We start from the raw sequence: 18,072 nt of genomic DNA, 5'->3' as shown, positions 1-18,072 counted from the left end.
CTGGGCCATTTTTGGGCCAGGCGTACTAGCAGGCAGCCCAGATTTGGGTTAGATGATAAATCGAACTAGGGCCTAGTTGCATCAAGGCTTGAGAAATTAGTTTAATCAAAGGGTGCCCAAGGATTCGATCCCTGGGCTGTACGACTGCTAATTAAAATTTTGGGCCTGCCTTATACCTGACGCCTAGCGTTCTAAAGGCCTGTGCCTGCAGCATGTGCAATGGCAAGATTTTGGGCCTTAGGGGCTCAGAGCCCACTTGATTAGCATTTCTTCCTGGGTGTTCAAATTCCAATTCGACAAAGTGTTGGCTTTAATCAATAACAATTTAGATTTGGAAAAGTTGTTTAGTGAATTTCACCACCTTCCCCAAAATAACAATACGTTAGAATCTTTAAGCACGACTTACTTAAAGTACCTTCTTAAACTCGGGTGCGTATTGATGCGACCCAAATCCAAATCTCGACGAAGTCAAAATGCGTGGACAATCACGGGTGCATTGATTGTGACGTGGTTCGAAACGCGTTTTCACGACGTCGCAATTCTTTTTTTTTAAAAAAAAATAATTATAATAAAAGCAGTTCAAAATAAAAGGCACATAAGCTAGCATTTATTGAAATTAGATAAAATCAAATACGACAATTAAGCGACCGTGCTAGAACCACGGAACCCGGGAATGCCTAACACCTTCTCCCGGGTTAACAGAATTCCTTACTCGGATTTCTGGTTCGCGGACTGTTAATAGAGTCATATTTTTCCCCAGTTCGGGATTCAACCGGTGACTTGGGACACGATTAATCTCCCAAGTGGCAACTCTGAATAATTAATAATTAAATCCCATTCTGATTGTCCTTTACATGGAAAAACTCCTTTACGCCCTTCCGGGGGTGTAGGTAGAAAAAGGAAGTGTGACAGTTGTTTCAAGCATTTGCACTTAGATCGGTAGTTTGAGAGCATGAGTAGCTCCGTATGATGTATTATGACTTGTTCTAATCATCGGTTTTGGTTTTTAGGTTATTCGAAATTGATTTAGAAGAATGAATTTCATGATTTAGGCATTAAGTTGGAAGAGGTGATTAAGTTTGCCTTCTATGAATTTGACACCCTGAACGAAGTTTTGATGGCTTCTTTAGGACCCCCTGAGTTCATTCCGAGTTGATTTGATAAGGTTCGGCACGAGTTTTGGAAGTTGAAAGATTCAAAGTTCATTAAGTTCGATTTGAGGTGTTATTCGTCGTTTTGATGTTGTTATGCGTGATTTGAGGTCTCGAGTAAGTCCGTGTTACATTATGGTACTTTTTGGTATGTTCGAACGGGGTCCCTAGGGGCTCGGATGAGCTTCGGATAGGTTTGGGTTGTGTTGCGCTTGTTTTTTATGTTTTGACGTTGTTTCTTCAAGCATAGATGGTACCACATTAAGCAAATGAGCTCAAATTTCTGTTTTGATTGAAATATTAGATCTGTGTCGTAATTTTGGAACCATACCAACTGGAATCATCAAGTTGTGACATTATATGACGAATTTATGATTATTTTACTAAGAATTGGGTTGCCAAATTTTTTAAAATTAATTACAAAATTGTCACTAAATTCGTATTTAAAAATCTACAGTATTTTCAAATATTGAAACCAACATATCTCCTTTAATATAAGGTCAAATGGAGTGATTCAAGAGCCTAACTTAGATGCAATTTCACAAGGAATCTATTGGCGACATCAAAAAAGAGTTACAGAATCGTTTGGCATAAGAAACGCGGCAGAATAGTATAAAATCGAGGGTTTTGTTTATTTAACATATTTTGAATTGGGGAGCTCGGATTTAGGCGATTTTGGAGGCAATTTTCACCACATGAATTGGGGTAAGTACTCTCTACTCGATTTTTATTATGTTTCATAAATATATCTTTGCTTTTGGCATTTAATTGAGGATTTCAAGAGAGAAATTGGGGTATTTTGTCTATAGTTTCATAAAGTGAATCTTTGAGTTTTGAACACCGATTTGGAGTCGGAATTGAATGAAACTAGTATGGATGAACTCGTAATTAAATGGGTAATCGAATTTTATAATTTTGTTGGGTTCTGAGGTGCTGGCCCGAGTTTTACCTTTTTGGCCAATTTTGGGCTTTTGACTAAGGATTCGACCTTTATCATTTGGAATTGTTTCCTTAGGCATTAATTGATGTATTTGAGTTGCTTTTAGCTAGGTTTGAGTCGTTCGAAGGTCGGTACATGCAAGATGGCATTTTGGAGCATCGTTTGGTTTGCTCGGTATTAGATTTGGCTTGTTCGAGGTAAGTAACACTTCTAAACTTGGAGTTGAAGGTATGAACCTTGATTATACGTGTTATGTGATTTTTTTTGGAGGTGATGCACATGACTAGGAGAGAGGCGTGTGGGCGTGCATCATAGTAATTGTGACTCAATCGACTCCGTAGAGTTGTGCGGTCAATTAACTTTTATTTTTTTTATGTGTTTTCCATGTGTTAGAGAAACTGAGCTATGACCCATGCTAGAAATCATGCTAAGGCATATGATTGTATTATTGGGACCCACTGAGGTCTTTTTTGATGTTGAATTATATGTTTAAATTAAAATTTTGTACTCAGTCATACTTATTCATTTCCTATCATATCTCAGTCTCTGTTGCTATTTATTGATACATCATATCATCATTTTTGTGCTAATTTTGATGACATTAAGAGCTTAAGAGACTGTAGAGATTGATGACTGAGTGAGGACGAGGGCCTGATTGTGAGTGATATTTATGGGATCGGGCTACTCGCCGCAGCATGTTTAATTGATTTATGCCTGGATCTGACTTATCATAGCGCTTGGGCTAAAGGATCCCCTCCGGAGTCTATACACCCAAGTGAGCGCAGTGTACATTTATATTGAGGGATGGATCTTCCCTGGGCATAGATCTTTCCCGAATCATTTATGTTTGAGGATGGATTTTCAATAGGCTGGATCGGCATTATACAATACTGAGTGACTGACTATCAGTTGATATATATGTTTGGGATGGATCTTACCTGGGCTGGATTGGCCATATACAGTACTGAGCGTGATATTTTATTTATGTTTGGTTGGGCTGGATTTGCCTTATACATTACTGAGTATCGAGTGTTATGAGTGAGAGAGTGAGACCATGAGATTCAGTACTATGAGAGTGTGAGACATGAGTTCATCACTGAGATGAATTATGTTTGGCATGTGTATTTGAGACATTGGCATAGAGATGTATTTCCTCATACTACCCGATTTTGGTGACATTCATGATTTCACCTGCATAGTGCCATGTAGGCGTAAAGATGTACATTCCTCATGCTATCTGGAAAATGAAACATCTTATTTATTGTTGAAAGCTTTGGGAAAATCAGAGTTTTACAAACTTACTCATATTTTTGTGATTTCGGTAAAAGAATTGGATTTTCACTGATATACTTGAAAACCATGCCTATTTTCCAGAACTATGAAAGAGCTGAGCATTTTATCTCTGAGTTACTTCTTTTAGCACTGTTACTATGTTGTTATGAACTGTTGTTGGCTATTGGTATTGGACTCCGACCTTTGTTCCAGCTTGTCACTACTTTCAACCTAAGGTTAGGTTTGTTACTTATTGAGTATATAGGGTTGGTTGTACTCATACTACACTTCTACACCTTGCATGCAGATGTTGGATGTTGATGTTGATGTGTAGGGCGGGAGCTGGATTTGAAGATGTCCCTGCATTCCGATCATAGCTGCCTCTTGATCTTGGTAGATTTAGAATTTTAGTTTGTTCATGTATATTTCAAATAGATGATGTATTTTAACTGATACCAGCTTTGTAGACTCTAAATTTTAGATGCCCATGATTTTTACTACCAATCCTTGGGAAATTCTTGTATAAAAGTAGTAGTATTGTCATTTCTTCTCTTAATCAATCTTATTAAATTGGATAGTTATTAAATGGGCTTTCCTAGCGGGTTAGGTTAGGTTCCATCACGACTAATTAGATTTTTGGTCGTGACATCTAGGCATAGAGATGCTTTTTCCTCATGCTAGATGGTAGCGTGACATTTACTATTTGACATGTTCATTCGAGATGTATGCATAGAGATGTATACTCCTCATGCTAGGTGGTATATGATAATTGATGACTTAACATATATGTTGGCATAGAGATGTACTTTCCTCATGCTAATTGGTAAGCTCAATTTCCTATCTGGTGTTGTGAATTGGGAATACAGTTCTTTGATAAACTCATGTTTAGTTGTTTTTCAGTGGTGAGATTTGGAATTGATTGTTTTACTTGAAAAGCATGCTTACTTTTCCATAATTGTGAACGAGTTGAGCCTATATCTCTTGAGTTATTTACCTTTACTGTTTTCATTATATTATTACGAGTTGTTATTGGCTATTGGTATTGGACTCTGATGGTCTTCTGAGCTCATTAATACTTTCAACTGAAGGTTAGGTTTGTTACTTATTGAGTACATGTGGTCAGTTGTACTCATACTACACATTTGCACTTTGCGTGCAGATCTTGGAGTTGATGTCGTTGTGCATGGTGGGAGCTAACATTGAAGATGTACATGTGTTCCAATTATATTTTCCTTGGTAGCTCTAGATTTTCAAATCTATTTATGTTATTTCGAACAAATGAGGTATTTATTTTGAACCATCTTTGTAAATTTTAAGTCTTATAAGCTCATGATTTGTACTATCAATCCTTGGGATTTTGAATAGAAGTTCAGTTATTTTATCCATTCACTTCTATGTTTCTTGTTTGAGATGTGTTGACTGTTAATTGGATTACCTAGCGAGTTGGGTTAAGTGCCATCATGACTAGCTAGATTTTGGGTCGTGATAGTATTTCGGTTCATTCATCCTTCAGTCAATACATTCTTACCTACCATTGTTTCCTACATGTATTAATTGTATATCTTCATTGATTCATGTCTTTACTAGCCTTTATTTTCTGTACCTTACTTGTGCACTCTGTTATATTGTGTCCGATCGTGGGAGTCCTTTAGCTATTCTTGTATTGATGACTTGTTGAGGTTTGTAAATACTAGGTATTGGTTATTCTCTATTTGTACTGGTAGTTGCTCGATGTATGTACTCTTTATTTCCTTTGTGCTAAGATTACACAATTGGGTTGTGTTGAGTTGTTCATGATTAATAAATTTACAATGAGAACGGGTTGCACACCGCAACAGATATTGATACTATATTGGTACCAGGTTGCATGCTGCAATAGATATTTGTTATGTGGGATCGGGTTGCATGCCGCAACAGATATTATGTTAATGTGGGATTGGGTTGCGCGCTGCAACGGAGTATGATATGTTTGTAGTGTTTGTAGCTAATGTTCTATCCCGGCACTTTGATATGAGAATTTTGAGATGATGTTATTCTAGGGCCCTTTGTTAGTCGACCCTTGGGTCCTATTCTTATGAGTTTATCAGTTTTTTAATATTATGTTGTCTTATTTATTGCCCGTACAAGTTTATTATGAGTGTCTTATCATAGCCTCTTCACTACTTCGTCAAGGTTAGGCTCGACACTTCAAAGTATATGGGGTCAGTTGTACTCATACTACACTTTGCACTTCTTGTGCAGATCCCGGTGTTAGTGCCAGAGGTGCATAGAGGAGTTCGCTCGGATTTGGCTTGCCCATGAGACTTGAGGTAGAGTTACTTGGCATTCGTAGTCCCTGAAGTCCTCTTCTATTCTGTCTTTACAGTTTATTTTGCTTCAAACAGTTGTATTTCATTCAAACCATATTTCTAGAATTCTAGTTGCTTATGTACTTGTGACTCTGGATTTTTGGGATTAGTATAGACCGTGTTATTTATGGATTTATCATATGTATTTCAGATTTTACCAATTTTTAATCATTATTATTTTGATTTTAAACTGTTAAAATTGGTTAATTATTTAGCTAATGTTGGCTTGCCTAGCAAGTGAATGTTAGCAAGTGAATTTTAAACTGTTAAAACACATGGTTTCACGAGGGATAGGTTACATTATTAGATTTCTCTATGTTGTTAAGTCTTCAAGCCATGATTTCATTTTGATATTGAGTTGGTTTTTGAGTCTAGGATTGTTATGAGCATGTTATCTTTGTTGTGAATATTTTTGAAGAATGATATAAGTAAAGGGAAATGTGTGTGATTGCATAGGCTAAAGTTTAATTGCTGCTATCAACTATGGTCATTGGTGTAGTGTGTTTCAAATGTGTAAATATTGTTGGTTGACTTGAGGACGAGCAATGTTTAAGTGTGGGGTAGTGATAATTGGCTATAAATGTATATTTGTAGTGTATTACTCGTTGTGATAATGGTCTTAGTTGTGTCATTTTCATATTTAGGACTACTGAAGGATAAAAACGAGTGAAGGTTTCACACAAGGATGTCAAAAAATACACAAAAAGAGCATGAAAAGGCAAAAATCGGACAAGTCCTGGAATTAGGCACCAGGACAAGCGACACCTGGCTCTAGGCGAGGCAGGCTACGCATGAAAGCTTGCGTCGCGAGCTCTGGGGTGCACTACATGCTAGGCCTCGTGAGATCTGAGATTCGGTCCCTTTCCTAGTTCGTGCATTAAACGTTTTCCACTTGGTTTTGGACTTGGAGACTCCGATCCAAGCCTATAATTACCCCCTAAATGTGATTAATGAAGGGTTGGTCAGTTTTGATAGCGACAAAGGCATAAAAACACAAATGGAGCATGGAATTCATCGATTCTTCCATCTTTTATATAGTATTTATAGCTTCTATATTTAAAAATAATACTTTTATTGTTTTTATGAATATTAGTGACTAAGAAACTCATTATTCTGAGTTATGGTTTTTACTTGAATATTGTTGTTTGATGGTTGTTTATTTTGCTTGAATTATCATATTAATTTGTTTACTAATTCTCGCACTTAATTATTCTATTGCATAGCTAACGGCATAATACTATCTACAAATTTATAGTTGAACTCGATAGCGGGAACTATAGATTGCATATAAGATTGAATAGAGTAAGTACTTGAATCTGGGCATCGGAGAATAGATTCGCGATTGGGATAGATATATTCTAGTTACCTTACTTGGTTATTTTCATAGGAAATATACATGTTTTCTTGTTAATTCTATTTCTATAAACATATAGTATTAGGTTGGTTTAAACAGGCGAGCAAAGCGTCGAAAGAACTTCGTGAGCATAATAAACCCTATTAACCAGCAAATTAGATAAATCACATAATTAAATCAACCAAAGAACACAATAGGAGAGACATTAATCCCATAACCCCGGAATATTCCCATCTCATTGAATTATTTCTAAGTGTTTGCTTGTTTGCTTTGCACCGTTGTATTCTTGCTTGTTTAGTAACATCGTAGTAGTTTTTAGTAGTAAATATCACAATCAATTCCGCCATAACTGCTTGAGCAATAAACTATAAGTAGTTTAGATCGGATGATTGTTAATCATAAATCCTCTTGGGATGATACTTTATCATCACTTTATTACTTGTCGACCACGTATACTTGTGTGTGCGTTTGGAACCAACAAAGAGACAATTGAGTTTTATGAGTTAATTAAGTTTGATCTAATGTTTCCATTAAGATTTGTTGGGGTTGTGATTAAATGGTTGAAATTTTAATAAATTTGATGAAGAATTGAGGAAGCTAGATTGAAATTTGTTAGCAAAAACGTGATAAACACTAAAGAACATTGTTTCTCTATTTGTCGAATAACGCTAGTCCACAAGTTATGTTGTAAATGAAACTTTTTACACTAATTCACAACACCTAATTTACAAGATACTCTACAACTGTCACGACCCCAATTTTCCTCCATAGGATGTCGTGACGGCATCTAGTCTCTAAGACTAGGTAAGCCTATGCGGAATAATTGAAATATTAAGCTAAAACTCAAAACATCAACAGCTGAAATAAATAAGATCTACAACTCATAGTATAATCAACTCCCAAAACCCGGTAGATATAAGTCATAAGCTCTAAAGAGAAATACTAAATATCTCTATACATCTAGAGTCTAATGAGGATAAGGAATCAACATAATAAAGATAGTGGGGGACTCCCAAGTCTAGTGACGCTGGCAAATATATATTGAAATCTCCACATACGGACTAGCTCACTGGTACCTAGCTTGGTAGGAAGTACCTGGATCTGCACAAAAAGATGTGTAGAAGCGTAGTATGAGTACAACATAATAGTACCCAGTAAGTGCCAAGCCTAACATTGGTAGAGAAATGACGAGTTCATGTCAGGACCCTACTGGAATAATAAGAAACAAGGAAGAAGATATAATGATATAATGAAATGACAGAGAAGTGTAACATTAGAAATTCACAGAAAGTAACAACACGGAATCAAAGAAGAAATTACAACACGTAAGGAAGTAAGAATCTTACAAGTTAAAGGAACAACAACAACAATAATAATAATAATAATACAACAAATAGAGGAAATCAACACGGGCATTCCCGAGGTACCGCCTCATAGTTCCAAAAGTAAATATCTCATAACGGCATGGTAAAAACCTCGTACAAACAATAACAACCGCACGGTAGAAACCTCGTGCCACAATAACAATCCGCATGGCAGAAACCTCGTGCCACAATAACAACCCGCACGGCAGAAACCTCGTGCCACAATAACAACTCGCACGACAGAAATCTCGTGACACATTAACAATCTGCACGGCAAAAACCTCGTGCCACGATAACAATTCGCACGGTAGAAACCTCGTGCCACAATAACAACCCGCACGGCATAAACCTCATGCCACAACCAAATAGTTATCTTAACAATAATCACGTAAACGAACACATGACAAATGAAACAATGATATTACAAGCAAAGAATCCTACATTTAAAGAATGAATCGGAATCAAGAAAGCAGGTAATTCAACTAAGCATGTTGTACAAATTGCAAATAAGAGATAAGGCACGTAGACATGTGAAATTAGGCTAAACATGATAATTACACATGCTAGAGTAACTAGATTGAGGAAATAAATGAAAACTACTTAGCAAAAATAGGATTTTCAACATTTAGCCCAAGTATGCATTCGTCACCTTGCGTATATAGCCTTAACGTATTGCAAATTACCATAACAGTATCAAATCCTAAGGGGATTTCCCCCACAAAAGGTTAGACAAGTCACTTATCTCGAATCTCGCTCAATCAATCAATAAGAAGGCCTTTCCCTCGAATTTTCGAATCAGAATGGCTCAAATCTAGCAAAAAATAATTACATACTATAAATATAACTATAGGAAACTAATTTAAATAATGAAATTATTAGCAAGAATTGGAAAAATTGCCCCAAAAAGTCAATCCGAGCCCACATTTCGGAACCTGACCAAAATTATAAAATCCGAAAACTCATTCGATATCGAGTCCAACCATACAAGAATTATCCAAATCCGACCTCATTTAGCCTTTCAAAACCCAAAAACTCGGTCTAAGAACTTTCACACTTTTTCCCAAATTTTTTCACACCAAATCCTTAGTTAGATGGAGAAATCAAAGATAAATTAGTGAAAATTAATCAAAAATGATTTAGGAACACTTACCCAAAAAATCTTTCTGAAAATCTCCCAAATATCATCTAAATCCGAGCTCTCAAGTCCAAATGGTGAAAATTGATTTAATCCCTCGATTTTGAAATTTTAATCTGCTGCCCAGATATTTTTTTCTTCGCAAACGTAGAATTTGCCTCTCGTTCGCGAAGCACAAAAATGATACTGCCCAAAATCCTCTTACACGAACGTGAGGAACCACTCGTGAACGCGGTGACCAATGATCTCAGGCCTTCACGAATGCAAAGCCTCACTCACGAAAGCGTAGGCCAATGCATGAAGTCCACCAAGCCATTTCTCTTCTAGCGAACGTGAAACCCAGTACACAATTGCATAGCACCAAGTCCTACCCCTTCGCGAATGTATGGCCATCTTCGCGAAGGGTTAATTTTCAGCCATCTCTGATGTAACGACCCGGCCGGTTGTTTTAAGAACTAATTCCCTAATCCCCTATTAACTGCTTTTCCCATGTTTGTTTCTGCTATTTTAAGTTATCGGGAGGATTCATCTTGTGTTTCGGAGTATTTTGGGACACTTAGTCCCTAAATAAGAGCTTAAGCTTTAGAATTTGAACCGTAGTTGGAACAGTATGAAGACGACCTTAGAATGAAATTTCGTCGATTCTGTTAGCTTCGTTAAGTGATTTCGGGCTTAGGGGCATGTTCGGTTTGTGTTTTAGAGGTCCGTAGCTTATTTAGGAGTGAAATGCTGAAAGTTAAAATTTGGAAGTTTTCGGTTCGATAGTGAATTTTTGATATCGGGATCTGAATCTGATTTCGAGAGTTGGAGTAGCTCCATAGTATTGAATGTGACATGTGTGCAAAATTTCAGGTCATTCAGACGAGGTTTGATAGACTTTTTGATCGAAAGTGGAATTTGGAAGTTTTGGAATCCTTAGGCTTGAATCCGGGGGTGATTTGGTGTTCCGGCGTTGTTTTGAGTGTGGCGACACACGCCATATGGTGAGGGATTTCCCCAGACTTAGGAGGGGTTCACTTCCACAGGCTCCTTAGCCACAGCGTGCCCTGCAGAGTTCTCAGGCTATGGTTCCAGCGCCAGTTGCTACCCCACCTGCTCAGCCAGCTAGAGGTGGAGGTTGGGGAGGTAGAGGTCACCCTAGAGGGGGAGGCCAGGCCAGATATTATGCCATTCCTTCCCGTACTGAGGCTGTTACCTCTGATTCTGTCATCACAAATATTGACCTGGTTTGTCATAGAGATGCATCGATTCTATTCGATCTAGCCTCCACTTATTCTTATGTATCTTCTTATTTTGCCCCGCATTTGGGCGTATCTGGGATTCTTTGAGTTCCCCTATTTATGTTTCTACTCCTGTGAGGGATTCTCTTGTTGTGGACCGCGTTTATCAGTCGTGTTTGGTTGCTCTTAGTGGTTTTGAGACCAAAGCCAATTTATTATTGCTCAGCATGGTAGATTCTGATGTTATCTTGGGCATGGATTGGTTGTCGCCCCATTATGCTATTCTTGATTGTCACGCCAAAACCGTGATGCTGGCTATGCCAGGTGTACCGCGAGTAGAGTGGAGAGGTATTTTAGATCACACTCCCAATAGAGTTATTTCCTTCCTTAAAGCTCAGCGAATGGTTGAGAAGGGGTATGATGCGTATCTAGCCTATGTGAGAGATGTTAGTGTTGATACCCCTACAGTTAATTCAGTCCCCGTAGTACGGGACTTCCCTGATGTGTTTCTAGCTGACCTTTCGGGCATGCCGCCCGATAGAGATATTGATTTTGGCATTGATCTGTTGTCGGGCACTCAGCCCATTTCCATTCCTCCGTATCATATGGCCCCTCCTGAGTTGAAGGAGTTGAAGTATCAGTCATAGGAATTGCTTGATAAGGGTTTCATTCAGCCTAGTGTATCACCTTGGGGTGCTCCTATCTTGTTTGTGAAGAAAAAATATGGTTCTATGCGTATGTGCATTGGTTATCACCAGTTGAACAAAGTTACAGTGAAGAACCGGTATCCTTTGCCTCATATTGATGATTTATTTGGCCAGTTATAGGGGTGCACGATTGTTTTCTAAGATTGACTTGTGTTCAGGTTACCATTAGTTGAAGATTCGGGAGCCAGATATCCCGAACTACCTTCCGGACTTGGTATGGTCATTACGAGTTCCTTGTTATATCATTTGGGCTGACCAATGCCCCAACAGCCTTCATGCATTTGATCCACAATGTGTTCCGGCCATATCCTGAGTCGTTCGTCATTGTCTTTTGTCATGATATTCTGGTATACTTCCGGTGTCAGGAGGATCATGAGTAGCCCCTAAGGACAGTGCTTCAGACTTTGAGGGAAAAGAAGTTATATGCAAAGTTCTCGAAATGTGAGTTTTGGTTGGATTCCGCGGCATTCTTGGGTCACGTGGTATCGAGTGAGGGTATACGGGTAGATCCGAAGAAAGCGGAAGCAGTGCAGAGTGGGCCCAGACCATCTTCAGCTACAGAGATCCACAGTTTTCTAAGCTTAGCGGGTTATTACCGTCGATTTGTTGAGGGGTTTTTATCTATTGCAACACCTACGACCAGGCTGACCTAGAAGGATGTTCCGTTCTAGTGGACGGAAGAGTGTGAGGCGAGCTTCCAGAAGCTCAAGACAGCTTTGACTACAGCCCCAGTTTTGATATTGCCTACAGGTTTGGGGTTTTATACTTTCTATTGTAATGCCTCGAGGATTGGCCTTGGAGCGGTATTGATGCAGGTCGGTAGGGTAATTGCCTACGCATCCAGACAGTTGAAGGTACATGAGAAGAATTATCATGTCCATGATCTCAAGTTAGCTGCTATTGTTCACGCCTTGAAGATCTAGCATCATTATTTGTACGATGTGCCTTGTAAGATTTATACTGATCACCAGAGTCTTGTCGCAACTGTTCAAAAAAGGGATCTTAATTTGCGCCAGAGGAGATTGTTAGAGCTATTGAAGGACTATGATATCACTATCTTATATCACCCGGGCAAGTCCAATGTGGTTGCCAATGCCTTTAGTCACTGGGCGGAGAGTTTGGGGAGTTTGGCTTATTTACCAGCAACGGAGAGGCCCCTAGCGATGGATGTCCAGGCCTTAGCCAGTCAGTTTGTGAGATTGGATCTTTCGGAGCCCATTCGGGTCCTAGCTTGTGTGATTTCTCAGTCTTCCTTATTTGATCATATCAAATAGCGTCAGTATGATGACTCTCACTTGCTTGTCCTCAAGGACAAGGTTCTGCATGGCGATGCCAGAGATGTGACTATTGGTAATGATGGGGCATTGAGGATGCAAGGTCGGGTATGTGTACCCAATGTTGATGGGCTTCGGGAATTGATTCTAGAGGAGGCCCATAGTTCGTGGTATTCCATCCACCCGGGTGCCACAAAGATGTACTATGATTTGAGGCAGCACTATTGGTGGAGGCGGATGAAGAAGGATATAGTTGGGTTTGTAGCTTGGTGCCTTAACTGTCAGCAGGTAAAGTATGAGCACTAGAGACCGAGCGGGTTGCTCCAGTAGATAGAGATTCCGGAGTGGAAGTATGATCGGATCACCATGGACTTCGTAGTTGGACTCCCACGGACTTTGAAGAAGTTCGATGACATTTGGGAGAATGTGGATCGGCTGACCAAGTCCGCGTACTTCATTCCTGTGTGTACTACCTATTCTTCAGAGCGGTTGGCGGAGATTTATATCTGGGAGATTGTTCGTCTGCATTGTATTCTAGTTTCCATCATATCAAACAGAGGTACTCAGTTCATATCACGGTTCTGGAGGGTCGTACAGCATGAGTTAGGTACTCGGGTGGAGTTGAGCACAGCATTTCACCCCCATACGAACAGACAGTTCGAATGCACTATTTAGATTCTTGAGGATATGCTTTGTGTGTGTGATGGATTTTGGAGGTTCTTGGGATCAGTTCTTACCATTGGTGGAGTTTGCTTACAACAACAGTTATCAGTCCAGCATTCAGATGGCACCGTATGAGGCTTTATATGGTAGGCGGTGTAGATCCCCAGTGCATTGGTTTGAGCCGGGTGAGGCTAGATTACTGGTCACAGACTTGGTTCAGGATGCCTTGGAGAAAGTTAAGGTGATTCAGGATAGACTCCATACAGCCCAGTTCAGACAGAAGAGTTATGCGAACTGGAAGGTTCGTGATGTTTCATAAATGGTTGGAGAGCGGGTCTTGCTTCCGTTTTCGCCTATGAAGGGCGTTATGAGATTTGAGAAGAAAGGGAAGTTGAGTCTGAGTTTTATCGGTCCTTTTGAGATATTGAGACGTGTTGGGGAGGTTGCTTATAAGCTTGCCTTACCTCCCAGCTTGCCAAGAGTTCATCCAGTATTTCATGTTTCGATGCTTCGGGATTATCATGACGATCCGTCAAAATGAGAGTTTAAGCTTTAGAGTTTGGACCGTAGTTGGAGCAGTGTGAAGACGGCCTCGGAATGGAATTCTGTCGATTTTGTTAGTTCCGTTGGGTGATTTCGGGCTTAGGGGCATGTTCAGTTTGTGTTTTGGAGGTTTGTAGCTTATTTAGGCGTGAAATGCCGAAAGTTGAAATTTGGAAGTTTTCGGTTGATAGTGAAATTTTGAAATCGGGGTCAGAATATGATTCCGAGAGTTGGAGTAGCTCTATAGTGTTGAATGTGACGTGTGTGCAAAATTTCAGGTCATTCGGACAAGATTTGATAGACTTTTTGATGGAAAGCGAAATTTGGAAGTTTTGGAATCCCTAGCCTTGAATCCGAGGGTCATTTGGTGTTCCGACGTTGTTTTGAGTGTTCTCAAAGTTTGAATATTGTTATATGACTTGTTTTTACTTTTGATTGAGGTTTTGGGGGCCTCGAGATGATTCCGGATGGTTGACGAGAAGTTGGGAGTTAGAGTGTGTAGCTGAAGCTACTGAATTACTGTCATAACCGCACCTGCGGATTGGGGACCGCAGGTGCGGAACCATAGAAGTGTGTGGTTAGCCATAGATGCGTCCAGATGAGGGAAAGTCAGAAGTCGTAGATGCGGGTGCTGTATCGCTCCTGTGGGACCGTAGGAGCGGGTATATAGGCGCAGGTGCGATCCCAGTGCATTAAGTGAAAACCTCATATGCGGTTGGTTAGACCGCAAAAGCAGCACCGCAAAAGCGGGATAAAGGGTTGCAGGTGCGGAATCCCGGGGCCAGAACCTATATAAGGTTTCCTTCGCGATTTTCAGCTTTATTTCACCTTTTTCAAGCAGGATTGGGAGCTTTTTTGGGAGATTTTGAAGAGGGAATTCAAGGGAACTTCGTGGAGGTAAGATTTTTGGAACCAAAACTCGTTTCTATTGTGATATTCTACTGATTAGACAAGAAATTTATGGAATTAGTGGTTAAAAAAATTGGGGGTTTAGGGTTTGAAATTGGAGACTTTGATTTAGGGATTTTAGGGGTCGTTTATGGTCAGATTTTGATGTATTTGGTATGTATGAACTAGTGAGAGTGTAGGAATTCTAGTTTTGTGAATTTTATCCAATTCCGAGACGTGGGCCCGGGGGACTTTTTGGCGGTTTTCTTAATTTCGCATGTTAGCTTCGGATTAATCAGTTAAATTATTACTTGAAGGTATATTTACATTATGCAATTACTTTGAATAGATTTGGGCCATTTGGAGTCGGGTACTTGTGGCAAAAATGTGATTTTGAGTTGATTGAGCTGGTTTGAGGTAAGTGGCTTGCCTAACCTTGTGTGGGGGAACTCCCCTTAGGATTTGGTATTGTGTTATGTGAGTACCGTGTACGTGAGGTGACGAGTGCGTACACGTGTTAATTGTTGAAATCCCATTTTCATTAAGTTAATACCTATATTTTCTAGTAATTGAGTAATATTTGCACTTGAAGCCTCTTCCTTAGTTTAGGAAAAGCAAACTTATGTGATTTAACTGCCTTACCTGCTTTAACTGCCTACTTGTACTCCGTGCAGCATGTTAGAGTAGAATTTCCTGCTTAAATTCTAGAAGAGGACTGTAAATTCTTCTGAGATTTTTGTGTGATTTACTTTGGGACTACGGGACGATATCCTAGGAGATCCCCCTGCAAGTTTACTTTGGGACTACGGATCGGTATTCCGATAGATCCCCTTGCACATTTATATTCGGGACTACGGGATAGAACCCGGTAGATCCCCTGTACCGGATATTTAATTTGGGACTATGGATTGGTATTCTGGGAGTTTTCCCTACATATTTATGATTCTAACTACGGGATGATATCCCGGGAGATCCCCTGGACATTTGCGTTTGGGACTACGGGACAATATCCCGGGAGATCCCTTGTTGTTAACTGAGTTAGATTCTTTCTGTGATTTTATTCATTATAGACTGTTAGCATTTCAATTATGTTGTCATACTCTATATTGTTTTACCTTGTTTTTTGTCTATAATCAGTAGGGCCCTGACTTTCCTCGTCACTACTCGACCGAGATTAGGCTTAGCATTTACTAAGTACCGATGTGGTGTACTCATGCCCTTCATGTGCATGTTTTTCGTGTGCAGATCCAGGTTCTACGGCTCAGCCATACTTCTAGTGAGGTAAGGCGATCTTCAAAGACTTCGAGGTATATCTGCCACGTCCGCAGACCGATGAGTCCCTCTCTATTCTCCCTTCAAGCTTTAGCTCTCTTGTATTTACTTTTGTTTAGACATTATGAAGTTAGAACACTTTGTAGTTATTCCATAGCTTGTGATTTCATGAGATTCCGGGTTTTGGGAGTTGATTCAGTTTGAGAGTTTATATTTGTATATGTCGAGCGGCATCTTAAACGTTCTATTTATGTTTATTTCGCAGTTTTTGGCTAGTTTTTATCTTTCGTTTCTTTTTCTGCAAATCATTACGCTTACCTAGTCATAGAGACTAGGTGCCGTCACGACAGTTCACGGAGGGTGAACTTGGGTCGTGACAAGTTGGTATTAGAGCTCTAGGTTCATAGGAGTCATGAATCATAAGCTGGTTTATTAAAGTCTCGTAGATCGGTACGGAGACGTCTGTACTTATCTACAAGAGGTTGTGTAACTGTTAGGAAAATTCCACTTTATTTGATTTCCCTGTCATGCGAGATTTTTGGTATCACAATTTTAAACTTCTGTCTTCTATTCTCTCATAGATGGTGAGGACACGTGCTACTGGAGATGACCAGACACCCGCACCCCCTACTAGAGCTGTTAGAGATCGAGGCTGGGGTAGAGGCTGAGGACGTGCCTGTGGTGCAGCTAGAGCACCCACACGAGCTGCCACAGGAGGAGCCACCAACATCTCCAGCCGAAGTCCAAGCACCTGATATGCCTACTACTACTACTATTCCGGCTCTTCAGGAGACTCTTGCGCAGTTCGTAAGAATGTACACCACTCTAGATCAGGCAGGGTTGATTCCCCTTGCTGCAGCTACATCCTAGGCCAGAGGAGCACACACTCTGGCCGCCCGTAATCTTGAGCAGCGGGTCCAGGTTGATCAGATACTGTCACACCTCCTTTTTAACCTACACACCGAAAAGGGCGTAAAGGAGTTTTTCCATTTAAAGGACAATCGGAACGGGATTTAATTATTAATTATTCAAAGTCGCCACTTGGGAGATTAATGGTGTCCTAAGTCACCGATTGGATCCCGAACCGAGGAAATTTATGACTCTGTTAACAGTCCGCGAACCAGAAATCCGAGTAAGGAATTCTGTTAACCCGGGAGAAGGTGTTAGGCATTCCCGAGCTCCGTGGTTCTAGCATGGTCGCTTAACTGTTGTATTTAATTTTATCTGATTTTGATACACGCTATCTTATGTGCCTGTTATTAATTTTGAACCGCTTTTATTATAATTATATTTTAGAAGAATTGCGACGTCGTGAAAATGCGTTTCGAACCGCGTCACAATCAATGCACCCGTGGTTATCGACACATTTCGACTTCATCGAGATTTCGATTTGGGTCGCATCAATGCGCGCCCGAGTTTAAGAAAGTGATTTAATTAAATCGTGCCTAAAGATACAAACGTAGTGTTACTTTGGGGAAAAGCCATGAAGTTCGCTAAACGGCCATCCCAAATTCTAATTATTTCGATAATTATTTACTAAGGGCCCCACATTTATTTATTTTGTGCGGTAAAGCTCTTTTCTATCATTATTAAGAATTACGATGTCGCGAAAACGTGTTTCGAACCCCGTCGCAATCAATGCGCCCGTGATTGTCAACACATTTCGACTTCATCGAGATTTGGATTTGAGTCGCATCAATGCGCACCCGAATTTAAGAAGGTCATTTTATTAATAACTCTCCTAAATGGTCTAACGAGTTGTTATCTTTAGGTAATGCCGCGACATTCACTAAACGGCCCGTCCCGAAGTCTAAAAGTCCTAATTAATTTGCACGTTTTCAGCTTCAAGTTCATGGGATTATACTAATAGCCTCAGCGCCTATGAGATTGAGGAAGGCTGCCCAAATTCCAAGCATGCAGCTAGCTACTCTTCAAATATGA

This window comes from Nicotiana tabacum, chromosome 18 (assembly GCF_000715075.1).
Source record: "Nicotiana tabacum cultivar K326 chromosome 18, ASM71507v2, whole genome shotgun sequence".
In the NCBI taxonomy this organism is placed as follows: Eukaryota; Viridiplantae; Streptophyta; class Magnoliopsida; order Solanales; family Solanaceae; genus Nicotiana; species Nicotiana tabacum.
The sequence above is the reverse complement of the archived record's forward strand: the minus strand, read 5'-3'. Positions refer to the sequence as shown.